This window comes from Pogona vitticeps, chromosome 4 (genome assembly GCF_051106095.1).
Source record: "Pogona vitticeps strain Pit_001003342236 chromosome 4, PviZW2.1, whole genome shotgun sequence".
NCBI classification, from domain to species: domain Eukaryota; kingdom Metazoa; phylum Chordata; class Lepidosauria; order Squamata; family Agamidae; genus Pogona; species Pogona vitticeps.
The window spans coordinates 189,027,994-189,055,752 of NC_135786.1; the positions used below are offsets into that span (position 1 = coordinate 189,027,994).

General features: G+C 41.6%; 2 long non-coding RNA genes across 2 annotated transcripts in view; both read right to left on the reverse strand.

Annotated features, from left to right (window-relative positions):
• LOC144589312 (uncharacterized) overlaps positions 1 to 2,324 on the reverse strand; it is an 80,378-nt gene extending 78,054 nt beyond the window's left edge. Inside the window, exon 1 of the long non-coding RNA XR_013545366.1 lies at positions 723 to 2,324. This is a non-coding gene — a long non-coding RNA (uncharacterized LOC144589312). The remainder of the gene's footprint in view (positions 1 to 722) is intronic.
• Positions 1 to 27,759, reverse strand: part of LOC144589313 (uncharacterized) — a 225,269-nt gene that overhangs the window by 145,488 nt on the left and 52,022 nt on the right. The window lies entirely within an intron of this gene.

Consider the following 27,759-nt stretch of genomic DNA (forward strand, 5'->3'; position numbering starts at 1 on the left):
ACAGGCAAGGAGAAGTCCATCCAATGGTTTGGTCCTTGACTGAGATATTTTCTTGGTGGTTTTATGCAAATTATACAAGTTGCAAAGAACTCTGATAGCTGCTGGTCTGCTTCAAGGTCTTCTAAAAATCTCAAATGTCAGGTGACTCCTTTGCATATTTTAACATAATCAGCTAGATCTTCTGTGCTGTTGTGTGGTATCCAGTGCTGCTAGTTGGGATCTGAGGAACTGCTTGGTTTGACCAGTGTCAGATACTGCATTCTGAGGAGTGGAAAATCAACTGGTTCCAGTTGTAACCAAATAGCCAATAGTTCCCTTCTAGCCAGTGGAGCGGTGTAGGGTAAGAACACCAGGAAAAAATACGTTGGATGAGACCAAAGTCCTATCAAGCCCTGCATGCTGTTTCCAAAAATGACCAGTCAGATGTCAATGGAAAGTCCACAAGAAAGAAACATAAGCTGTACTGTAGTACCTCTTTTATATTTTCCAGCACTGGCATTCAGATGATACTATTACTCCAAATGGGTTATTGTTCTTTATATCCCAGGGACAGGGACCATGAGAGGAGAGAGAGAGAGAGAAAGCCCAGCCAGACTACTGACAAGAAGACCACACACCAACAATTTACACTCTTTTCTTGATGAGACATAAGACATAGGATATAAGACAAAAGGTACCAAGAGGCCTGTCTTTCATACTTCCCATTCACACAAGATACTCACTCATCCAGAAGGCCCTCCTCTGATGGGGGATCAGTCCTCAGAGAAGGTGATGGGAGCAGTCGTTGTAGCGCTGTTGAAGTCCACCTGTCTCTTCCTGGGTCATCCTTTTTATAGGCATAGAACTCCTTTGTGGACAAGCAGGGGTCAGAGTCTGGTTTCCTGGGCAGACACAATCTGTTGCCATGCAGGAATGCTTCCTTTCACCTGTACAGTTTGTTCCATCTGCCACAGACTTGGCTTCAGCTAGCCTGCTTCCTCTTTCTTAAGCCTGCTTTCTCCAGTTTTAATTATATTTGGACTTCTTGCTCCAATTCACTTCCCTCTTGTCTGGGCAAATCAAAAGTCCAAACGCAGCAGTCTCTTATTAATAATGAAACTGTCTCTGTCTCTGACTTGCATCTTCTTTTGCAGCTCTGTATCAGCTACATCATCCCATCTTCCCTTGCAATTTCTCCATCATCTTCACAAGTCACTAGTCTTTCTGGAACCCCCAAACACTCTATCACTCACTCATAACAATACAGGTTATGTACAGTTATCATGACCAGTAGTCATTGACAGTCTTACTATCCATGAAGGATGGTGACCGCAGGTGGCTGAGCAAGCAAAACATTAGTTCTAGTAGTCCCAACATTTCTTTGACTACCCTGCATCCTGATACAAAGCCTGCACACAGGCTTGATATTTTTCACTCCTCGTTTGCAAGCAGTGGCACGTTTCAAAAGTATTCTTTTTTACAGAAAACAACCAGAGCTGTCTAATATCTTGGAAAGAATCTGTTTCTTTATTAATGTACACCTGCAGGATGGTAATATAGAAACTAGCACACAGAATTACTGATCTGAAATAGAGTTGGGGATTCTGTCAGCTCTGCTTCTCCCACATTCTTTCTTTGTTTAAATCTTAAGTACTTTTCACTGGACATATGACAGAATCTGTGAATTCTGGTAAGCAATTATCACTGATCCAAATTCTCACCAATCTGCACTTTCCAGTTATGAGTACAGCTATTCCCAAAATGAGAAAATCATGTCACCGCCCTGGCACCAAGTAGATGTTAAAGAGAAGGAGCCTGTCAAATTAAGAAAGAGATGGCAATTCAGCACTACAAGTGTGGCTGAACACACAATGACTCAGAGTGAAGCTTTTAAAAGATAAGAACTCCAAACCCTCTGTCTGAATGGGCGAATCTGTCCATGTTGTTTCTCCCACGTCTTTGAAACAAACGGAAGGCTGCCTCTCCCCCCCTACCCCCGCCTCTCCCCCCCTACCCCCACCCCACACTTTTAAATGTATGAAGGCATTTACACATTTTGGAAACCTGTTATCAGAAAATGAAGCCGACACATTTCTCACCCACCCCCAGTGTGAAGTCTACGTGACATTTCCTCTGGTTCCTTTTAGCAACTCCTGTCAGATAAGGCAGAACTTGCAGGAAACTGTGATTCAAGGAACATTCTGGACACCTGGAAAGAAGGGTGTCTTGCTGAAGCTGACTGCCTACTAAAAGCAGAAATCTATGCACACACACTCAGACACAAGTCCCATTGACCTCCATGGGACTTATTCCCACCTAAGTGTAGGAATTCAGCTTTAATGTTTTTCATGCCCTGGCATCACCCAAGCACAAAGCAATTGTGAAGGCTGTTTTGTTACAAGTGCAAATGTTAGTGAGCAAAAGGGAATATCCTATAGACCAATGGTTCCCAGATTTAGGTAACTCAGGTGTTCTTTGACTGCAGCTCCCAGAAGCCTTCACCATTAGCTGTGCTTGCCAGGGTTTCTGGGAGTTACAGTCCAAGAACACCTGTGTTACCCATGGTTGGGATCCACTGCTCTAGACCACTGGTTCTTAACCTTGGGTTACTCAGGAGTTTTGGACTGCAATTCCCAGAAGCCTTCACCACCAACTGTGCTGGCTGGGGTTTCTGGGAATTGCAGTTCAAAAACATCCGAGTAACAAAGGTTGAGAACCACTGCTCTAGACCATCTTGACTGCTGCCATAGGTGTTGTCAACAGTCAAGTTGTCCTTTGCTATATAAAACTTGGCATCCTTTTCCCTGCTGGCAATGCAGGCACAATATTGTGCAGCAATATTGGGTCATTTCCTGGCATTTTGAATAATGGATATGGAAGCACAATATCTCACCGTCATAAACCAGAAGGTTGATTTTGTGGGTTTTTTTCCTAAAGAATTGAATTATTTTCTTGTTCATACTGACTTTGCAGAAAAAAATGGAATGTGTCAGCACATAAAATGGGACAAGCTGCATCTGAGATTAAAGTGTTTTATTTATTTTTTCCAATTAAGTGAGCTTGTATTTTAAACCATATACAACAGCCATGGATGGAATGGACAAGGGCAGGTTAACCTTTTGTGTTGGTGTTCTTGATGGAGCTTTTCTCCTCTGCCACTGCTGTTGAGTTGTGAGGAAATCTCCCTTTGGCACCAGAGGGAATTTTCTTCCAGTAAAAATATTGTAAAGAAGGGGGAAGGCAGAACTTGTAAGCTAAGGAAAGACGTCATTCTTCTTCCATACTTTTTTAGAGTCCTGTACCCCATTCCCTCCTACCACCTCTCGTGTGCATTTAACAAGCTCAGTCAGGTATGTCAAATAATCATATGTGTCAGCATAATTAACACATTGTCTCACATTTATTTCAGCATTGCTACCAAATGTTTATTAGCCAGCCAGAATCAGAACTTGTCAGTACTTTATCTCAATCACGTTTGGTAAGCTCTTTTGTTCAGTAACATCCACTGTGCAATTTGATTGTGAAGGTCTCAAAATGGGCCAATTTTGTAATTGTGCACAATAGATAGTAACTTCCCTGCAAATATTGAGTTCAGTACTGGGAATCTATTAAAATAAAATAGGCTTGGAATTATATTCAGCACACAAGGAATAAAAAAAAATGAAGTCAATACTACAGAGGTTTTGAAAAAGAAAATCTATACTCCAGCAAAATGTACACAAAGCCTAATCTTTATGAGATGATTCACTGTGGCCTGTGTTTGCTTTAATTGCTGCATCTTTGGCAACAATCTATTTCTTCCCCCTTGAAATTATGAAGTTTTCCCCAGTAAAGCCCCAAACCTAAAGATATTCACCAGAAAGGAAGCTTGAGGGAACAGTGTAGATCATAGAGTTACTTCCCAACCCATAGGACTGCACTGTCAGATTTGAAAACTCAACATTTTCTTATAGAAGCACACAAACTTGTTTTATATTGCATGAGAGCCCTGAGCTATCTCATCCTTACTGTCTGCTGATTGTGACAGGCCCTACCTGTTTCCCACTTTGAAACTCAGCCCTCCTATCCTTTCTAGTCAGGTTCATTAAGGTTTTTGAAATGATACCACCTATAACGGATTGTTAGGATAAGACATGAAGTAGCCGAGCTTTCCAAATCACAGCTAAGCCATTTATGTGGTGGGTCAGCTGGTAAGTAAGCTAATTAGAGTAGAAATACTATAAATCAAATAGTGGGAGAGACTGAGGGGTAGAATCAAAAGTGTAGCTCCCATCATGACATAATAATAATTGTGAATTATGACCTATGGCAACCCTTCTCAGGGTTTTCTAGGTAGACAGTGCTCAGAACTGGATTGCCATTCCCTTCTTCTGGGGTTGCCCTGAGACTGTGCAGCTTGCCCAAGGCCACAAAGGCTGGATCGTCTAGGATGCACGGTGGAGAAATGAACTCTCAACCTCTGGCTCCACAGCCAGATACCTAAACCACTGAACTATCATCACCTTGGCTAGTTGAAAGCTTAAGGTAGCACTCCTGTGCATGTTTACCTGGAAGTAAGCTACATGGGACATACTTCTGAGTTTACTTTACTTGTGACTTACTCTGGCATAGTACATTGCAACTAGAGTAGGCCCATTTGAATTAATGGCACTTACAGGGAAAGTGGCTCACCAAATCTCCACTGATTCAGTGGACCTCCTCTTGTGCATCTTACTATGCAAAGCAAAAGGATTTCAGCCAGAGGGTTGTTTTTTAATCTTCAGCTATTCACTCAATGCACATCCATGTTTCATGTAGAATTTTTCATTACCTACCTCCCTATTTGTGCAGGCCCTGCAACACACCATTATTTTTCAAAAAGGAAGGAAGGCATTCCTGAAAGCATTCAGGGGCAGGAGGTCTCCTTTAAAGTCCTCTGCAGTGCCTCATTTCACAATAAATAAATAAATGTGTGCAACTGGTCTTCCAGTTTTGGTTCAGGGCAGGCGGGGGCTGACAAGGCCAATGGGCTCAGAGCATGACCATCCTTGATTTATACACTATCTACCCTCTAGGGAGCTCTGGGAAGTAACATAATTTTCCTCCCATTGTTTTGTGTTTTGTCCTCCTGGAAAGGTATGTTAGTCTAACACAGGTTGACAAGCTTAAGGTCATCCAATTAGTGTTATGCTTGAGTGAGGACTGGAACCTGGGTCTCCCTAGTTTGGTATTCTATTTCTTATTAGGCATGGAAAAAACACAGAAGGGGCTCCTATTTTTATTACCTGATTCCTTCAGTAAATTTCTAACAGAGTACCTCTGAAATCCAATGCACATGATTTAGCTAAAGAGAGGATGACAAAAATACTGGATTTCTATTAGATTACTCCACTTGACTTACGTACATAAAATTGCCTCACATTAATATTACAACAAATAACCTGCCGCCCTCACTTTCACCTCCCTGTCATTGCTTCGCCACCCACTCCATGTATTGAGCAGGCCTACGCTACGTTTGCCCCCCCCCGCCTTGCCAGCAGAACCATATGCCTCCTGGCCCTGCCAGCCCTGTTCTTTCTCCTCCTTTTTCCTTTACCTCCCTGCTGCCACAACTGGGCCCCTTGTTGGTAGGCCTGCTTTCCTCTCTTTTTCCTTGCCTCAGTCCCATGGCCACAGATGTCTTTAGTTTCAACATCTGGTCCTGCCTCCCTGGCACTGTAGGCTGCAATGCATTTTTGGTCCCACCAGCCCCCTTCTTTCTCCTCCTTTTCATCACCAAGCCAGAGAAATGGATGGGAAATACGTAAAGGAAGAAAATGACTCAAAAGATATATGCCTTTCATGATAAACCAGCAGTTCTTAAATTTCTCTTTTCCATGGACCCCTTTTAGATATATTTTGTTGCCATGGACCACCAACACTTAACTTAAGATTTAAAACCCTTTGTTGTGGTGGTGGTGGTGGTGGTTGTTGTTGTGGTTGTTGTTGTTGTTGTTTAGTCATTCAGTCATGCCTGACTCTTCGTGACCCCATAGACCAGAGCACACCAGGCCCTCCTATCTTCCACTGCCTCCCAGAGTTTGGTCAAATTCATGTTGGTAGTTTCGATCACACTGTCCAACCATCTTGTCCTCTGTCGTCCCCTTCTCCTCTTGCCTTCCCACTTTCCCAACATCAGGGTCTTTTCCAGGGAGTCTTCTCTTCTCATGAGATGGCCAAAGTATTGAAGCCTCAGCTTCAGGATCTGTCCTTCCACTGAGCACTCAGGGTTGATTTCCTTTAGAATGGATAGGTTTGTTCTCCTTGCAGTCCCTCGGACTCTCAAGAGCCTCCTCCAGGACCACAATTCAAAAGCATAAATTCTTTGGCACTCAGCCTTCTTTATGGTCCAGCTCTCACTTCCATACATCACTTTGACTATGCAGACCTTTGTAGGCAAGGTAATGTCTCTGCTTTTTAAGATGCTGTCTAGGATTGTCATCACTTTCCTCCCAAAAAGCAGGAGTCATTTAATTTCGTGGCTGCTGTCACCATCTTCAGTGATAATGGAGCCCAAGAAAGTAAAGTCTGTCACTGCCTCCATATCTTCCCCTTTTATTTTCCAGGAGGGGATGAGACCAGTGGCCATGATCTTAGTTTTTTTGATGTTGAGCTTAAGACCTTTTTTTTTTTTTACACTCTCCTCTTTCACCCTCATTAAGGTTCCTTAATTCCTCCTCACTTTCTGCCATCAGAGTGGTATCATCTGCATATCTGCATTTCTTCTGGCAATCTTAAATCTGGCTTGGGATTCCTCCAGTCCTGCCTTTCGCATGATGTATTCTGCATATAAGTTCAATAAGCATAACCTTGCTAGTGTGAGAAATGAGTGCAATTATGCAGTAGCTGGAGCACTCTTTGGCACTGCCCTTCTTTGGGGTTGGGATGAAGACTGATCTTTTCCAACCCTCTAGTCCCTGCTGAATTTCCAAACTTCCTGGCATATTGAATGTAGCACCTTAACACCATCATCTTTTAAGATTTAAAATAGTTCAACTGGAATGTCATCACCTCCACTGGCCTTGTTGTTAGCCATGCTTTCTAAGGCCCACTTGACTTCACTCTCCAGGATGTCTGGCTCAAGATCAGCAAACACACTATCTAGATTGTCCGGGATATCCAGATCTTTCTGGTATAATTCCTCTGTGTATTCTTGCCACCTCTTCTTGATGTCTTCTGCTTTTGTTAGGTCCCTACCATTTTATCCTTTATCATGTCCATCTTTGTACAAAATTTTCCTATAATATCTCCAATTTTCTTGAACAGATCTCTGATTTTTCCCATTTTATTATTTTCCTCTCTTTCTTTGCACTGTTCATTTAAGAAGGCCCTCTCGTCTCTCCTTGCTATTCTTTGGAAGTCTGCATTCAATTTTCTGTAATTTCCCCTATCCCCCTTGCATTTTGTTTCCCGTCTTTTCTCTGCTATTTGTAAGGCCTCGTTGGACAGCCGCTTTGCTTTCTTGCATTTCCTTTTCTTTGGGATGGTTTTTATTGCTGCCTCCTGTACAATGTTTTGAGCCTCCATCCATAGTTCTTCAGGCACTCCGTCCACCAAATCGAGTTCCTTAAATCTGTGCTTCACTTCCACTGTGTATTCATAAGGGATTTCGTTTAGATTATACCTGACTAGCCCAGTGGTTTTTCCTACTCTCTTCAGTCTAAGCTTGAATTTTGCTATAAGAAGCTGATGATCACAGCCGCAGTCAGCTCCAGGTCTTGTTTTTGCTGACTGTATAGAGCTTCCTCATCTTTGGCTGCAGAGAAGATAATCAATCTGATTTCGATATTGCCCATCTGTAAATTGTCCATGTGTAGAGTCGCCTCTTGTGTTGTTGGAAAGTGTGCACGCGCAGGAGTGGGCCAATGGCCAATTGAACTGCGCAGTGTTTTTGCTTTCCGGGCCCCGGGGAGATAGCAAGCAACTCGGGCCACGTGACCTTTTTGGCGGGAAACGGCGCTACTTAAGGCAGCGCCGGTTTTCAGTCAGTTCCTCTTTCGATTCTGGCACCCACCCGCCCACCCTCTTTCTAGTGTGTCTTTTGGGGTCACCTGTTGTGGGGCCGGGTAGGAATTTTTGACCTCTATCCTGATTGGCATTGGATGGGGGGATTTTTCGCCTATCCCACACTGGAAAAGGGTTTGTTGGCATTTGATGGTGGCTTTTTATAATCGGTCACACTGGCGGGTAGTGCGGGAATAACTGGTTGTCACGGTGTCTCCCTTTTGTAATTATCATAAAGCAAACAGCGCGTCAGTTCTGACGGTTCTGCAGATCGTGCGATTACAGGGCCGAAGGCGGCTGATGCGCTGGACCACTTGCGGACCAAAGGTCATCAAATACGATGGCTAGAGGTCCGGGGTGTTTAATTGAGGCCTTCCAGGTTCCTCCGGTCGTTAGACAGTTGGAACCTGGGGCCTAGGACTCGCCCATTGACTGATAAGGAATTATTTGGCGTTATTTCCCCGCACTACCGCAGGCCCCCTCAATTTGGAGTTGGTTTATTTGATGGCATTTAATTTGGTTTAATAAAGTGTGGCCCATATTTAAATCCAAAGAATTGTTGTCTTGCGTCTTCATTTCGGGGCCTGGGGGAGCAAAGAGTGTTTGTGATGACCAGCTTGTTCTCTTGACAAAACTCAAACTTCGCCCTGCTTCATTCTGAATTCCAAGGCAAACCTACCTGTTGTTCCTTTTATCTCTTGATTTCCTGCTTTAGCATTCCAATCCCCTATAATGAGAAGAACATCTTTCTTTGGTGCCAGTTCTAGAAGGTGTTGTAAGTCTGCATAGAATTGGTCAATTTCAACTTCTTCAGCATTGATGGTGCATAAGCTTGGGTTACTGTGATGTTGAAAGCTCTGCCTTGTATTCGTATTGAACTCATTCTATCATTTTTGAGATTGTATCCCAGTACAGCTTTTCCCACTTTTTTGTTGACTATGAGGGCTACTCCATTTCTTCTATGGGATTCTTGCCCACAATAGTATATATGATAGTTGTCTGAATTGTATTCGCCCATTCCCATCCGTTTTAGTTCACTGACGCCCAGGATGTCAATGTTTATTCTTGCCATCTCCTGTTTGACCACATCCAGCTTACCAAGGTTCATAGATCTTACATTCCAGGTTCCTATGCAGTATTTTTCTTTGCAGCATCCTTTCACTTCCAGGCGCGTCCGCAGCTGAGCATCCTTTCAGCTTTTGGCCAGCCACTTCATTAGCTCTGGAGCTACTAGTACTTGTCCTCTGCTCTTCCTCAGTAGCATGTTGGACGCCTTCTGACCTGAGGGGCTCATCTTCCAGTTTCATATCTTTTAGCCTTTTGTTTGTATTCATGGAGTTTTCTTGGCAAAGATACTGGAATGGCTTGCCAGTTCCTGCTCCAGGTGGATTGCTTTTAGTCAGAACTCTCCACTATGACCTGTCTGTCTCAGGTGTCCCCGCACAGCATAGCCCATAGCTTCTCTGAATTACTCAAGCCCGTTCGCCAAGACAAGGCAGCAATCCTAAAATGCATCAAATATTTATTTAAAGTTTCTCATGAAGGGTCTTATCGACAGATGTTCCTTGCTATATCAGCAGCATTTTTAAGATGCCTGGAAGAAACTTCATTTTGCTTTGAATGGGATGCACCCTCATTAACAGAATCCATTCATTTATGTTTCAGATTCAGTCAGTGATTCACTCTGAGAGGCTCAGCCAAAATGTATTGTTATGAAATGCACTGCAATCATATTGAAACTCCCTATCCCCTGTAATAATGCAATGGTTTTATTAGCAGAAGTTGAAGAAGAAATACAATCATGAAGTCCATCTGAACACTCACTCACACTGACACTGACTAACTCTGACTCTCCCCTTGTGGTTTCTGACTGTCTCCACAGTAGCAAGAAATGTCACATGCTGTCTCTCAACCATTCAGCATCATTCAGTTGAATGTTTTAACTCTGTGCAGAAACATCAAACAGTTATTTGTTATCAAACAGTTATTTTCATAACCAATTTTTCTTTTGCTTCTTTTAATGGAGGTGGTAGGTTAGAAAAGCTAAGTTTTACCCAAACAAGGAACGGAAATTAAGATTTTGTTGTACGTTTCCTTTTCTTTCTTTCCTTCTTCATTGCATTCTTTCTTTCTTTCTAGTTTAACTGCAAAAGATCATAACATTTCTTCAAGCCTTCGCGGACCACAGGCTAAGAACCTATGTGATAAACTAAAGAAAGAATGCCTGAAAAAAAAAAAAACACCTACAACTTTAAATGAGAGAAAACAAACCAAAACAAAAATTAAAGTTCCTGTCAGGCACATCCCTACTCATTATATCATATTGGTTGTGCAAAGCCCTGAAAGTGAGGCAGTGATCACACTGCAACCTGCATGTAATGTCAGTAACTCATTCTGCGGTCTTTCATCCTTCTTGCTCTTTGTAGCATCTAAAGGGAAGGATTGGGCTGCTCTGCCAGTCACGGAGCTATTGTTTCTCAACAGTAGATGAATGTTTCAATCATTATCTGAGTCCTGATATGTATACAATATGTTTAGCTTGTGGAATTTCCTATCAAACTCCAATCTGTTTCAGTTTTAAATCATATCATTTTACATTATACCATCTGCCAAAGAACAGTAATTAGATTTATGGTTTCTCTGGCAAGAGATGGAGATCTGTTCATTAATAGCTCTGGTATGTAGTTTGCAATGCTGTTGTTTTAAACTTTGTTCTAATTAATAGAGTGAAAGTTGATGGGAATTTGTGGTCCTTTTAACATAACTTTCACTTATTTATCTTCCACAGGTTTAAAGGAATAGTGTGAAATGTTGAAGCTAAGAAATAACATCAATTTTACCAGTTCAGAGTGGGGAAAACCTGATCATTGCATTTCCCCTGCTACATTATATATTTTCTTGTTATTTTCACCAGAATAAAACAGCATCAAGTGAAAGAGAGAAATCAAACAGAACTCAGCTGGGCCAGGTGCTGCATACTGGCTCCTGTCTTACACTGATGGCCTCATCAGGACTACATGGTAGGGTAGCTGTATATCCTTTCTTTAGAGAGAAGAGTCCTCCATTTCTTGAGTGACCAGAGGACAATCCTCCTTCTGAAGGTAGTTTCCCTGTAAAGATTTGTCAAGTTCAAATCCAATTTTAAGAAGCTGAACCAATAAGCAAATGCTCAGGAAACTTCATGTTGCCCATCCACAATTAGGAAAATCTGAGCAGCTGACTCAGCAGACATGCAAGTTACTATCTTTTCCGCTTGAGTGAGATGCACTGCAATATTATTTAAATTATTAAAAAAAGGTTTCTGACTTTGCATTTGTACATAAAAACTAAAGTTCAAAGAAAATGTGTGCCCGCCCTTCCTTCCTTCCTTCTTTATTCCTGGCCTCCTTTTGGTAATGTATAAATTGGCCCTCTACCTGGCAGAAGCAGCTGCACTCAAAGGGTGATCTCTTGAGTTAGCCTTCAAATTTTCCCCAGCAATCTAGGCTCCAGAGAGCTCGATATCGTGTCATGCCAGGACACCAGGGAAATAAAAAATGAAGCTCACAGAGCCAGCTGGCTGATGAAGATGGCCCAGGGCAGCTATCACCGTTGGTAGGCTCTTCTGGGGCATGAGATATCCAGCAGCTGCCCTAAGATGACAGGTGTTGATGGTAGCCTGGCATTTTGACTGATTTCATTTATCTGAACTGACTGGTTTCAGCCTTTTGATTTTATAAATAAAAGAACTGAAGACAAGTATGAGGTAACCCTTACAGTACTTCTGTGGCCTATATTTCATCTTTCTTTTCTTACCCACTTGCTTCCAAGCCCTACCTGCCTACTACACACCTAGCAGGATCCTCACTGCAAATTGGAGGGGGACAGCTCCTCTTCCCCTGCCATGAGATATTACTGCCTAGAAGTGTTATCTCAACCATTCCAGCTTGCTTCTTGCTTATCTTGCTTCTTCAGTAAGAAATCCCTTCTTCTCCATTCAAAACAACCATTTATTCTCCCCCAGCCCCAGTCTTATTGCCATAGTAGTTCCAGTCACAAGGTGCCTAGATGGAAAGGAGAAAGGCCTCCTCAGTGTGTGCTTTTAAGATGAGTGATATTCTGCCTGATAGTTGGCTGGATAGCTCGATGGCTTAGGGATCTGGTTGCAGAGCCAGAGGTTGGGACTTTGGTTCCCCACTGTGCCTCCTAGTTGCATGGTCCCAGGACATCCCTAGAAGAATGGAATGGTAAACTGCTTCTGAGTATCCTCTACCAAGAAACCCTGAAAAGTGTCTCTGTAAGTCAAAATTGACTTGTTGGCACATTATTGATGTTGTTCAAAAATAATCCGGGCACAGTCAGTCAAAATTGTAAAAACATAACAGACACAAGTTTTAACCAAAAAATCCTAAGTATCTGTTAAATATCTCTTCCTAATATTGCCAGTTTTTGTAGTTCCGATGGTGTGATTTCTGAGATCTGCAACTGCTTATACAGTGGTGCCTTGCTTTACGAAAGCCTCAGTTTACATGATTTTCAGTTTACGAACCAAAATCCATAGAAAATAATGCCAAAGTTTACGTTCTCTCCCCCCCCCCCCCATACGAAATGGTTTAAATAAATTACAACTAAATTGGGCAGGACCATTCAGGGTAATTTCCAAAATGAATGAAATTAATTATGTCATCAAGGAGGATGGAGAACCAGGCAGGAGAGTGGTCCATATAAACATGATCAAATCCTATTATACGAAGGAAAACATTGTTCTGTTTGCAATGAAAGAAGCAGACAATGAAAAACATGATTTACCATATTGGGGAGGGAGGGGGAAAGCCAAATTTAACCCTGAAGATGTCAGAGTTAGTCCTTTACTTTCCCATGAGCAACAAAACGAAATAAGGGCCTTGGTACTGAAATACCAACAGGTCTTCTCCAGCAAACCAGGGTTATCCAAGGGAGTGGTGCACAAAATTGATACTGGGGATGCACCCCCACAAGCGGTTACTCCTTATAGAGTTACTGGGCCATATGTCACTAAGGTTCGCAAGGAGCTGGACGAAATGCTGAAGGAGAACATCATTGTTCCTTCATCCAGTCCATGGGCCGCTCCTATAATGCTTGTAGACAAGCTGGATGGCAGCATCCGATTTTGTGTAGAGTATAGGAAGATGAATCATGTAACCAAGCCGGATGCATATCTGATGCCCAGGTTAGACGACCTAATAGAGACCACAGGGGGATGTCAATTCATATCCGACTCAGATCTAACGAAAGGGTTTTGGCAAGTAGGGATACACCCCGTTTCATTTCGTTTCGTTTAGTCGTTTAGTCATGTCCGACTCTTCGTGACCCCATGGACCAGAGCACGCCAGGCCCTCCTATCTTCCACTGCCTCCCGGAGTTGTGTCAAATTCATGTTGGTTGCTTCGCAGACACTGTCCAGCCATCTCATCCTCGGTCGTCCCCTTCTCCTCACTTTCCTAACATCAAGGTTTTTTCCAAGGAGTCTTCTCTTCTCATGAGATGGCCAAAGTACTGGAGCCTCAGCTTCAGGATCTGTCCTTCCAGTGAGCACTCAGGGTTGATTTCCTTTAGAATTGATAGATTTGTTCTTGCAGTCCAGGGGATTCTCAAGAGTCTCCTCCAGCACCACAATTCAAAGGCATCAATTCTTCGGCGGTCTGCTTTCTTTATGGTCCAGCTCTCACTTCCATACATCACGACAGGAAAAAAACATAGCTTTGACTATTCGGACTTTTGTTGGCAAGGTGATGTCTCTGCTTTTTAGAGTAGAAACAACATATCCTTCTAAATGATGGCACCAAACGCATCTTTGGGCAGGTCTATTTGACTCCTTTTAGCCTTCCTCTTCATGGATCAATACCTTGTCATGGTGAAGGGGCTTGAGTAACTCAGAGAAGCTATGGGCTATGCCGTGCAAGCCCACCCCAAACAGACAGGTCATAGTGGAGAGTTCTGACTAAGTGCGATCCACCTGGAGCAGGAACTGGCAAGCCACTCCAGTATCCCTGCCAAGAAAACTCCGTAAACAGAAACAAAAGGCTAAAAGGAGCCAAATAGACCTGCCCAAAGAGGCATTTGGTGCCATCATTTAGAAGGGTCTGTTGCTTCTACTCACCTAATATGATCTCTCATAGCAGATGGAGAAGAAAGTCATCTTAGAAGCTTGATCCATTTGTTCAAACTGTTACTTAGTCTTTATTACAATTTGCTTAGCACTAGTAAAATTTTGACCTTACAATTTCAAAGAAATCGAATGTTCAAGTTATAGAAAGAATAGCTAGTGCTGTACTCAGCTAGGAAAATGTGTGATAAATCCCCTTCAATGCCTTATTATATCTGACTCACAAAAGACTATTTGTAGGTATATGAAATGTTATATAACTGGGAATATTTTGCAGGCTCCTTTCCTCTTTCTCAGAACAGACAATGTATGCATATTGAGTGTCTAAGAACACGAACTCCTATTTTTAGACCATAGCTTACTAATTCCCATATGAAACTTATGCAGGCCGATGTACCTAAAGAAAACACATTCCCTTTACCCCTTGCTCCCAGTCATTGTTACTCTGTGAATGTCTATTGCTGAGCTAACAAAAGAAGAACATTTTATTGTCATCATGGCAAGATAATGCATTGCATTTTGCAATATATACTGCATGTTGAGTATAATCTTCTTCTTCTTCTTTTTCTTCTTCTAGCCCTGTATAATGTAAAATGGTGCACACAATTACACAATTATGCTTTTCAGTACATCAATTAAGAGATGATGCAATATCAAGCTACAGCAGTCTGGATACTGTGATAAGAATCTTTCCTAGAATAGGTTGCAGGGAATGTGGAAATTGTGAGTGTAAATTGTGTTATGAGCCTTGAAGTCTGAAGCAGCCTTTCTCCAGATCTGCAAGACTCTATAATTAGGATGACACCCCAAACAGAACTCTGTCCTTATTCTCTGTCATATCAAGAGCATGCTGTGGATCTAAAATGACTGGCACCAGAACTATCATTTATTGGACGATAGTTACAATAATGAGACATCTTATGTGTAATCGTATTTTCCTCCGAGTGTCAGAATTACAAACCACAAAAATAATTAGAATTGCACTACAGTTGAACACTAGAAATGGGGACAAATCAGAAAAAATGGTGCTTCATTGCAATTTGTCATTTGTCAAAGTTTGACAAATGGACGAATCAGTGGAGCACCAAATTTTAGTGACAAATCCATGAATATCTGTTTATTCATCATTAAAACACAATATCATGCTGAACAGCTGATTGTTGGAACATTTCCAAGCAGGCTGGCTGTGTAAATGGAACCCGGTTTCCATTCCTGCAGCCAGCCTGCTTGTCAATGTCCCTTTCCAGACCTGGAGGTGGTGATGATGGTGATCCATAATCATAACAAGAGGAAGCTGAAGGGCAGGTAGATGTCATACAAATAGTGAAATGGAATTTTAGACCCTGGAATTTTGCAAAGCCCTGAGGGGCAGGAAGTACAGAAGTGTTTTCTGGCTAGTGCAGGAGTCTGTGGAGGTAGACCTTCTTTTCCCATTTTTCTCTTTCTTGTTTTTTACTTGCCTGAAACCTATTGTATGAAAGAGAGCTTGAAGATGAACTTAACAAATAACAAGAATATCTGGCAAGCTTTGTACTTGTCTCCTCTTGTGTGAGAAATGCTCACACCCTTGTTACTTAATGCAGTAACCAGACAATCATGAATACAAGCAGCTCTCCTTTATTAAAAAGCACTTTTGTAAAAGTGGGTGTCCTAACTGGGTAAGCACACCCATCAATACAGGTAGCATGATATTTATCCCCTATTCCCAGCCACATGGTCTCTCCCTTGTTTCCCCATTGGTAGGTACTCCTAGGTGTACAGCCTATCCGGTACACCTAAACTGATCACAGGAAGTCCCGTCTCTGTTTACATATCCCACTCCTCTCTTTAACTAGATCCAAGACTCTTATTTAATTTTTTATCCTTATTTGATATATGTTCCCTTTTCCTAACCTCCTTGCAGTCATTCTAACTGACCCATTAAATTCCTTCATTGTTACCCAGGCCTACTCACTCAATCTTCCTGTCAGTTCAATAGGGTACCTCCCTTATTTGTACTTTCCTCTTATAATTTCTCATGACTTCTCTAAATTCCTTGTTTTGGCTAAATAATTAACAAAGAGTATATACTGATTATTTTACCATGACCATTTACTCAATCATTCTGTCCTTGCATGGACTTGCAAAAGCAGCATTTACCTTCATCCTTTTCTCTCACTGGGAAACGAATATGAAGCTCCCATCTTGAAAAAGCACCTATAAATAAAATAAAAATTTAAAAATGCACAAAAGGTCTAATAATCTTGCCCAGTGGGTAGTGCTAGGGAACTTCTGCATATTCCCTTCTTTAAGTACAAGAATGGAATGAGTGAATATCTCTATCCCTCCTCTTCTACCCCAGATAGTTTATTGCAGCAGTGTGGATGGGTGGTGGAGAATAATTAGGATTTCTTTATGCATAGGGGAGGAGTTATCTGCCCATTATAACACAGTTCCAACCCTACTTGCAGAACAGCCCTAGCTTTAGGTAAGGTAAGAAAGCTGTCTCAGGCTGCAGATATCAGGGTGCAGAGAGCACAGTCAATGTTGGTGGCCTGAAATATATATGCCACAGGTGCCACTTCTACAGGGAGGTAAAGTGAAGAAAGATGCTGTAGATGCCATCCACACAGATATAAACCCTTTGGCTTCTGACCATGGAATGGAAGCACTATCTCTGCATTTCTCAGTAATCAGCAAAAGGTCTTTGGATAGCTCTGCTAATCTAAATCCTTTTGCAGTTGCTTTTAATCCTATTTTAAAAGTCAGGGATCCTAGCAGAGAACTCTTGTTTAATGTAGTGTGTGTTAGTTAGTTAGTTAGTTAGTTAGTTAGTTAGTTAGTTAGTTAGTTAGTTAGTTAGTTAGTTAGTTAGTTAGTTAGTTAGTTAGTTAGTTAGTTAGTTAGTTAGTTAGTTAGTTAGTTAGTATACCACCCCATTAGTGTGGAGCACTACACTGGGTGGTTTACAGTCAACCATAAAACAATACATAAAAGTAGAAGTAAAGCACAAAATAACAGTTAATCAACATATCAAGAGGCAGAAATATTAGAAAAAATGCAACACTACCTTGTGCAAAATTTCAGTAAAATTTTGACAATGATGATGACTACATTGACTACATTTGCATCCTTTTGTTTGCCCAGGGAGTTCAAGTTGCATACATGAAATTATGCTGTGTTATGATTAGATACAAATACAAATATCCCACACAGCTGGACCTAATGAGGGGCCAGCCCCTGCGGGCAGCCTGTCCACTCATGCATCTGGCAATGGTGGCAGCCTTGCTCATCCTTCCAATTGCTCCTGGAGCTCTGCTCTCTTTCTGCTTGCCTGGCCACTCCAGGCAATGGGAGGGAGGAAAAGTCCCCCTGCATGGCTGCTGAATTACTAGCTGAGCAGGAAGAGAGCGGAGGCTGCTGCCACTGCTGGAGGCATAAGTGGATGGGCCAGCCACAGGGGCCAGCTGCACAGGGATATTTGTATACATATACGAATACCTCCATCTCTAATTAGAGCATTCTTGGGAGGCTGGGTTAGGTTGAGAGACTGTGCCTGAAATCCTATTATGCAGCTACTTATGCACAGTGAGAATGATGTCATCAGCAGTGGCAAGCTGCCACTGATTAAAGTCTTTCTTAAGTGATTTCCGGGTTCACATGACTCATATACAAAGGATGGGTCATATGCACCCCAAATTATGAAGAAAAGCTTTTAATGAGCAGCAATTTGCTGATGCTTTTATCATTCCTGTTGTGCAGCAACATGTGCCAGTGACATTCTGTCAGTGACTGGCCCAAACTCACCAAAGTCAAACAAGGCTTAAATCCTGCCTCCCTGGGAAGGTTCCCTCTAAACTGGGCATGCACACACCTACGCATTCCTCTCTCTGGCTCCACACAACTGTCTTTCCCCCTCCATGCAGCGATCACATTAGGTTCCAGTCAGGACGGAATCATGTGCATGGGGGTGGGGGTGGGGCACAGCCCCGCCCAGTGGAGCTGAAGGTTAATGGGTATGTTGCTCCCGGGCTTTTAAAAATGTTTCTCATCAGTAACACACAAGATTAAGTAGCAGTTTCTTTTTTTGGTGAGTCATTTCCTGATCTTAAACTCTGCAGTTACTCTAATTTTTATGCTGAAAACAGCACCACTCTCCTTAGAAAGTTCATTTGAAAAAGAAGGGAAAGTGCTGGTAAATTTCTTTTAATTAATGAAACCTATGCAACCACTTTTGCTGGGTATTAGATTATATTCAAGAGATATGATATACATTTCAGTGCTGAGTTAAACGTAAATTTCTTTTAACAACTTTTTAAAAAGCGGTATCAGTGGTATTCATGGCACTTGTAAATGGAGCTGATCTTAATCAGCTCAGTTTTATGTCATAATTCTTTGAGTTGTAAAATATTAGTAGTCCCTTATGGATTACTGTTCCCTCCTTTTAGAAACTAATACAACTCCCTTGGGTTAAGAAAGCGCCAAAGGTTTGTCACAGAGACATTTTTATGTCTTGTTAATAATTGTGACCTAGCCCTGACTCCCTGGCTTTAATTACATATAAAAAATTAAAAGGCTTGAGATAACTAAATTATTGCTAATTGTAGGGTGTAGCTGTGCCTGCATAGAAATCAATAGCAACACTCCAGTTGGTTTTAAGAAACAAAGACTGCAGCCGCTAAAGAGAATTATGTTAAGCTAAACATTGACCTGGTTGGGTAAGTGATTGAGTGGCTTCCTAGCAGCCAAGAAGCGGAAAGAAAATAAAAGAAAAAGAACCAGAACTCATTTGAAATCAAAACTTGTCTTCATTAAATAAAATGTGTTACAGATGCCTGTAATGCAGACAGGAGTTACTGGCCTGTTAACTGCCGAGAGAGAGAGAGAGAGAGAGAGAGAGAGAGAGAGAGAGAGAGAGAGAGAGAGAGAGAGAGAGAGAGAGAGAGAGAGAGAGAGAGAGGGGGGGGCATAGCATGAATATTTTATTATTATTATTTATATTATTTATTTATATTATTATTTATATATTATTTATTTGTTACATTGACAGCCATCTTGTCTCCAAGAAACTCAGGATAGTACCTATGGCCCTCTTCCCCATTTGCATTTACATAAAAACTCTGTGAGGTAAGTTACACTCCTGGCAAAGTGTACGTCATGGCTGAGAGGGGAGCCAGGCCTGCTAGGACTCAGGATACCTGGGTTCATATCACCCCTCAGACATGGAAACTCTCTGGGGGTATGGAACTGGTAAAACCATATCTTAAATACCTTACACATTTCAGAAATGCTAGGGTCACCAAAAATTGAAATTGGTTTGATGGCAAATAATGTAATGGGGAATTAAGTCAGGGTCTCCTCAGTTCTGGCCCTAGTTACAATCTTAGTCTTAGTTCTAGTCCAACACTCTAATCATTACACTATGCCATAATGGCATGTGTGTGAAAGACCTTTCTTGCTGCTATTGCTCTCAGTGCTAAAATTTCATCAACTGCAGAATGTGGGCTGATGTCAAAAGAGCGGAGAGGAAGACTAAAGTATGAGTGAATGGTAGAAGGTGGGACAGAGCTTGAGTTTTGTGGCTGACAACACAATTGGCATAAATCCCATTGCTGAATTGCTGTTAATTAATTAATTAGTTAATTAATTATATTTTTTACCCAGTCTTTCTCCTTAAAAAGGATCCAAGGTGGCTTACATTATGGAAAGACAATATTTAAAGCTAAAAGCAATGAGTGTAAAAAGGTAGCTTACACCTTAAAGGACAATATTTAAAGCTAAGAACAATGAGTGTAGAAGGGTGGCTTAAAGCATTAAAGGACATATTTAAAACTAAAAACAGTAAGTATACAAATATTAAAAAGGAACAAACAGATAACACTCTGAGAAATGATAAACAGAAGCCAGAAGGTAGTGTAGACATTTACTGTAGCGTGCCAAGTCATGCAATTTAGCCCACAATAACAAATGGCTACATTACTGCCTTAACTTGTAGCAACTGGCTAAAGAGATTTATGTCAACTAATAGGATTTTCACCAACAATAAGAGTTTGATTCCTGTTTATGTCAGCCAAACTCACCTGCCTGAGGTGGCTGATTTAGTCTACCTAATCGTAGATCTGGCCCTACTTCTTGAACATTTATACATACAACATCTCTTATGACAAATACAAATATTCTGCATCCTTCCATCACAGGCTGAAAGAGGTCAGTCCTTGGAACATGACACTGCTAGGGATGCGGGATGCGTGCATTTTTGTCCATGGTTTAGCTTTCCAAAAATGGTGGAACTTTATTTCCTGTGTTTCATATTATTATGCATGAGCTCATGATGGGCAGTTTAAAAGATAACAGTGAATGGCTGGCAGTGAACATAAGTTCATTCCTGTGCCAATATTTTTTACAACTTTTGTTGGAGAACCAATAGAATTCATTGCAGTCTAGATACAGTTAACAAATGTGTGTTTACTCGTTTAGTCATGTCCGACTCTTCGTGACCCCATGGACCAGAGCACGCCAGGCCCTCCTGTCTTCTACTGCCTCCCAGAGTTGTGTCAGGTTCATGTTGGTTGCTTCGTAGACACTGTCCAGCCATCTCATCCTCGGTCGTCCCCTTCTCCTCTTGCCATCACACCTTCCTAACATCAGGGTTTTTTCCAAGGACTCTTTTCTTCTCATGAGATGGCCAAAGTACTGGAGCCTCAGCTTCAGGATCTGTCCTTCCAGTGAGCACTCAGGGTTGATTTCCTTTAGAACTGATAGGTTTGTTCTCCTTGCAGTCCAGGGGATTCTCAAGAGCCTCCTCCAGCACCACAATTCAAAGGCATCAATTCTTCGGCGGTCTGCTTTCTTTATGGTCCAGCTCTCACTTCCATACATCACGAGAGGAAAAACCATAGCTTTGACTATTCGGACTTTTGTTGGCAAGGTGATGTCTCTGCTTTTCAAGATGCTGTCAAGATTTGTCATTGCTTTCCTCCCAAGAAGAAGGCGTCTTTTAATTTCAGGGCTGCTGTCTCCATCTGCAGTGATCATGGAGCCCAGGAAGATAAAATTTGACACTGCCTCCATATCTTCCCCTTCTATTTCCCAGAAGGTGATGGGACCAGTGGCCATGATCTTAGTTTTTTTGATGTTGAGTTTCAGACCGTTTTTTGCACTTTTCTCTTTCACCCTCATTAACAGGTTCATTAATTCCTCCTCACTTTCTTCCATCAGAGTGGTATCATCTGCATATCGGAGGTTGTTGATATTTCTTCCGGCAATCGTAATTCCAGCTTGGGTTTCTTCCAGTCCAGCCTTCCGCATGATGTATTCTGCATACAAGTTAAATAAGCTGGGGGACAGTATACAGCCTTGCCGTACTCCTTTCCCAATTTTGAACCACTCAGTTGTTCCATGACCAGTTCTGACTGCTGCTTCCTGTCCCACATATAGGTTTCACTGTATGTGAAGTTCCGGTCCAGCACAGCAATTGATTGCAGTCACTGATGATTAAATAATAGCCTTTTTTTCACACTTACACATGGTGGGTGTTGTCTGTTCTCATTATACCTTGAAGATGGAATGTCTCAATTTTTCTTACATGAGATTCATAAGAAACCTCTGCATGTAGCTCCCACCACAGAAACTCATAAAGCTACTGTACCAGACACCCTGCCTTCCCATATATGTAATGATATTAGTTGGGAGATGTTGGGAGGCAGAGCCAGGTTTATAGAAGGGGGACTGTAGCAGAGTGTAAGCAGATAAGGAAGAGAGAGGGAAGAGAGAGCTTCGAAGAGAAGGTCCGGGTTTTGAGGCAGAGAGAAAGTTTAGCGAGTGAATAGTCAGAGTGTTATCTGTGTTAGTTAATTATAAAAAAAGGTTAAAGAAAAATACTGTACGTTTTGTGTAACTTTAAGAATGTGTTTAAGAACTATTCCTGAAACATCTTGTAGCCAATAAACCTGTTGTTATTTCAAAGTTAAGCACTGAATGGACCGCAGTCTTTCACAGGAAACATAGCTGGTTTAGTATCTGAATATCTTATGTAGAGGAGGCATTTGCAAGAATACATGGCAGATAACAATAAAAGTTATGTTCCTCAGCTTTAGAAACACAGGTAGAAAGATAGTTTTTGGAGTTCATAATTTCCTACTGGAGTAGATGTTTGGAATTACATGTAATGTTTAGCATTTGGACTCAAGCTAAGCAGCTATAAGTAATTTTTTTTCAATTGTCGTTTCCCTGAATATTCTATATAGTGGCAGTAATGTTATATTAATTCATTGGTATAAAACTAATGTGTGGCATAAAGCAAATTTTGCATACCAGTAACTTGATCTGCATCCTAATTAATCTGTGGAACTTGGTTTTAATCCAGTATCAATGTGTCCTGACACAGTTATTAACCGAATCTGAATTAATACCATAATAACAATACAGTGGTGCCTTGACTTACAAAATTAATCTGTCCCAGAAGATGTCCATAAATCAAAATGTTCATAAGTCAAAGTACCATTTCCCATTGAAATGCAGGAGAATGGGATTAATCCGTTCCAGCATTAAAAAAATAAAAATAAAAAATAAAAATAAATGTCTCACGCCGGGATTGCCAAAAACAACAACAACAATAACAACAACAAAACACCCCACATCACCAAGAAACAAAATTGAACCTCAATCCCCCACACCAACAAAACAAAAGCCAGGCACCCAAAAGTTTTTTGTTTTTTATTTAAAGCAGCGCCTTCTCAGCCTCCCAGGCTTCCACTGCCGCTACGACCACCGTGGCTAGGAGGCTTGAGCCTGTCCAGGATGCTTCAGCCACTGGCCTCCCAGCTCGCCTCCCAATCACTCCTGGCCGTCCTCCATGGACCAATGCCGCCACTGGTGCCAACGCCTACTCCAGCTCTGGAGCCAGCACCAGCGGCTGCTCACTGGGGCGGCCACATTGGTCTTTGGCACTCCTTGGCACCTTATGCGTGCTGATGACAGGAAATTCAAATGGCCTCCTGGCCGAGCTGTTATTCCCACCATCGGGACCCACCCAGGAAGTGATCAGCAAGGATGGACCCAGTGCCGGGAGTCAGAGCCAGTCTGGGAGGCCATTTGAATTTCCCGCCTTTGGACCATGGAGGGTGGCGAGGAGCATTGCGGACTGACATGGCCGCCCCGGCGAGCAGCCACTGTTGTCAGTTCCAGAGCTAGAGCCGGCGTCGGGCACCAGTGGTGGCATTGGTCCACAGAGGGCGGCGAGGAACGAGCAGGAGGCGAGCTGGGAGGCCAGTGGCTGAAGCATCCCGGCCAGGCTCAAGCCTCCCTACGCTGGGCCACCCTCGCCACCCCCGCTGCATCCCTCTCTTGAACCATTGGGGCAAAAGAGCTACAAAGAAGCATCCTCTTCACCACCAACAGTTAGCACATTTACATTTCCCGCCCCTTTCCCCGCCTTTTTTTTATTCGTAAGTCAAAGCTCCGTTCGCAAGTCAAAGCAAAATTTTGCGAACGGAGCTGTTCATAACTCAAAATGTTCGTAGGTCAAGGTGTTCATAAGTCAAGGCACCACTGTAATCTAAAACTAAACTGACTCAAATCAGTTTGATTCTTGACTATAGAATCACTATTACTAATCAACAGCTACTGGTGGCATTTACCAATGATAAATGAATTTCAGATGATTTGTGTAAAAGCAAGGCTGTGACTCCTGAAATTGACCACTTTTCCTTTTCCTGTGGGAAAAACACCCTTTAAAAATGTTCCATGATTTATTTGTAACATTTCTCTTGTTGTGCACAGGAGTTTAACTGTCTGAATTTGGAAGAAGCTTCACAGCAGACATACAGTTATCAGAGACACCCTTTTAGCCATTTTTCCTCTGATCCAACTGGATCTAAATCAACATGCCCAGGATTTTCAAGGTTATCATGCAATATAGATACGGGCTGAATAATATATCCTTTGCAAGTCTAGTGAATGAAGTAAGATCAAAAGAGCATTAGCTAAGTTTTTTAAAAAATATATAATTCAAAGCAGTTTCAGTCACTGAAGTTCACCCTGAAGGTTAGGAAATCCTCCAGAGTATTTTTGAATGTTTACATTCCGAGAATGTACCTTCTGGGTTAAAAGATGATTTTCCTCTCTATTCTTGGGTGGTGAAAACAAAAAAAGTAAAATTAAATGTCATCTGGATCAAAACCCAGGAATGTATAACTTGAAGAGAATGCAGGCCAGAAGTTCTACACAAAATCTCTTTGGATATTTTGAGTCAACATGTGAACCTCTGTCCATGTATAGTTTTCAGTCAACAATCAATACCCAGTTTTTCCAATCCCTAAAATCCAGGTTTGATTTTTTTCCCCCAGCACTTTTCTTTCCAATCCATCATCTGCTCATTCTTTCATGGATTCTGAACAACACTGTCTCTGTATGCTAGGTATGTGCTCTTGAGCAACATTGTCCCAGTGCTATTTATAGAAACGGTAATGCATGTTTGTGTCCTAGATGTCTCCTGCAGAAACTCATTTTGGCACTATAAAGAGCAGATTTACCAGATGGGAAGATTTCTCAGTGTACTGTGATTGGCATATCCATGACAATGTGAATAAGATATCCTTAAGTAAATTATAGCAACTTCGCCCATCCGTCCACAGCATCTTATTTTTGTACTTTCTAATAAACTCCTCGGTTTGCCCTCACTCTCCATGTTTGTCCTTTCATCAAAGAGACAATAAGAGTTTTGAAGTGGAAATATTAAAGCTGCTTGGGGCTAAAGGATACAAACTTTTCTTGTTAGATGTTGTTATTGTCAGTGAGCAAGCCTTCAGAAATGCCTTTCTGCACATATATTAGCTGATGGTCTAAAGAAAGAGATTTTCCATAGAGGTAGTTTTAGGAGAGGTAGTTGTGTTAGTCTGTGTGAGCATATCAAGATAGATAGATAGATAGATAGATAGATAGATAGATAGATAGATAGATAGATAGATAGATAGATAGATAGATAGATAGATAGATAGATAGATAGATAGATATGTGGCACTTTAAAGACTAACAGCTATATTTTAATGTGGACCTTTGCTCACATGAAAGCTTACATTAAATTATAGCAGTCTCAAGAATTATGTGTCATTGTTTTTGATGGGATGAGCTTGGTCCCTTTGTTTGCTTATTTGTTCTCAAGTGTACATGTCTGTACACATACTTTACTGTAAATTGTACACACACTGCCTGAACACATTCCTCCCACTGACAAGTGTGTTTAAGGAGCATTTTGTAACCATTATGAGTGCACTGCTAGTGCTTAATTTTCAAATGTGCTGATCTTTTCTAGATACATCCACAGCCATCTGCCAGTGTGAGGATTCCAGAGTGTACATCACACCTGCTTGCAAACATTTCAGAAAATACACATAGGGAGAAACCTGCTGCATCTCATACTGAAGTCAGATTCCCATCTCTCACCCTTTCCCTTTTTCTAAATCTTTCACTCTATCCAAAATTCCTTGGATATCATGGTTTCTGAAGATCTGCTCAGACATTCAGAAAAGGGTTTATCTGAATTCGGATGGAAAGAGAATTCTAGCTGCTCCACCTCTCTGTCAGTGTCTTTACATGGAGAGGACCAGATTACAATGGAAAGCTTCACTCATGGAGCCTCTCCATCAGATCTGGAACCCTTTCCCCCACCAGGATTTCCACTTACATGAAGGAGCTTTATGTGTAGTGGAGGCTTTCTTCTTGAGATTAACACCCTCCATGCCTGGAGAGCTAAAACTGAGAAGATGAGGATTTCATTCTCCCCTTCCTTGCTCATTCCCCTTAAACTTTTTCTGAATGCACTCAGCCACTTTTTCTAGTTGTCATGCACTCAGCCACGTGATGGATATATGATACATGCATGTGTAAACACATATGTGTCTATGTTGCTTAGTTGTGTCCTATAGTCTGTTAAGGTCATCAGATTTAGCACTTCCTAGGAAAGCAATTCCAATGTAAACATTTAGTGCAGAAGCAGCTTTAGAGATAAACACACACAAGACTGACATCTCTCTCATCTTCATGATTGGGAAGTAACTATTTTGTGTAAGGTCAGGATCATTGCAATGTATTGTCAGGATGTGATTTGATTAGCAACTGAGGAGGCATGATGTTGCAATCTGTGAATTTATAGATGGCTATTGATGCCATTGAGCAATGCCAATTTTTATGACAAATCTTGATCACAGTAATTCAATCAAACATGCCCGTTTAATACCTCAGGTCCACCAGGAATTGACATGTTCTGAGTCAGGCATTTTAAGCATTCAGAAAAACAGCATGACTAACTGTTTTAAGGAATGTCTATTTCAGAGGGATTTTTGAAATTTTCCTCGATCTTAAGTTTTATCATTATTTCTACATGTTCATACATTATTAAACTGGTACTATTTTCAGGGCAGTTTATGAATTAAGATCTGACTATGTTTCATCAAGACAATATTCAGAGGGGAAAAAACAAGAGATGACTTGTTCAAGAACATTATGGTGATGGATAACACCATTAATTCTATTTTTGCTTGAACATGTCTGCATTTTCCAGAGAATTATCCATTGTACTAGTAGCTACAGTAGTAGTAGCAGCAGGCGCTTCTGAAAGCCCTTTCTGAATTCCTTATAAAGCTCTTTTATTCTCAATTTGTACAAGTAGGCTTTGTTTCCCACCTCTCATATTCTTAGAAAACTATCTGACATTAATTAAAGTCATAGAAATATATAAAAGAGTGAAAGCACGCTGATATGTAAACTTGCATTTAATTGCAGGCAAACAGAATTCCCATTATGATGAACCTACTTATTTCATACTTCAATTTCTTTACAAGCAGGTTGAGAAGAAGGATGAGATGAAATGAGAGGTGCTGGGCCTCTGTTTTTCCTCTTGTGTTTTCTATTTATACATAGTTAAATCTGACTGTCATAGTTCTTCATATAATGGAGAGAGAGGATATGTGTGTAGTGATTATGGACACAGTGAACACAATGGAAACTTGCTTGCAAAATGTGCTATTCTCTCCTCTTTATTTAACACATGGTCTTCACAGTTCCTTTTTTCACTGCATAGACCTGTGGTTTCAGTGGTACGCACATGGAATGACTTCACTGCAGCCTGAATACAACCCATCTACCTTAAGGATCTGCAACTGGCACCCTTGGGCCAACCCCACATTCCTAGAGGAAGCTGCCTACTCCTCCTTCTAAACTGGCAACACAGAGAATAGACGTGGAAAAAGTGGTGTATGTGGCAGATTGTGTCAGAGGATGGACATTGTGAAACATGATAATCACCACTTAGCTCCTTATTCCCTTGTCCCCCTAAGAAACCTATTGTGATTCAGAATTCTGAATCTTTAAGGAAAATATAAATTTATATTTACTATTTTTTATCCTATATTTCCATTAACATCCACTGATGTATGGCCATCTATTGGGGATGCCATATGTTTGATCTCCGTGTGGCTGTGCGAGCACCACTGCTGCCCGACGGGCTCCTCTGGGAACAGGTATAGGGCGTGGGGCGGTGGCAGCATCCTGGTGCCAGGAGGCTAAGCCTGGCCCGGGCTGCTGTCATGGCCACCCCACCCCCCTTCGCGGCGACCCACCTCTCCAGGCACTGGAAGGAGAGGCTCCTCCTGGCTGGG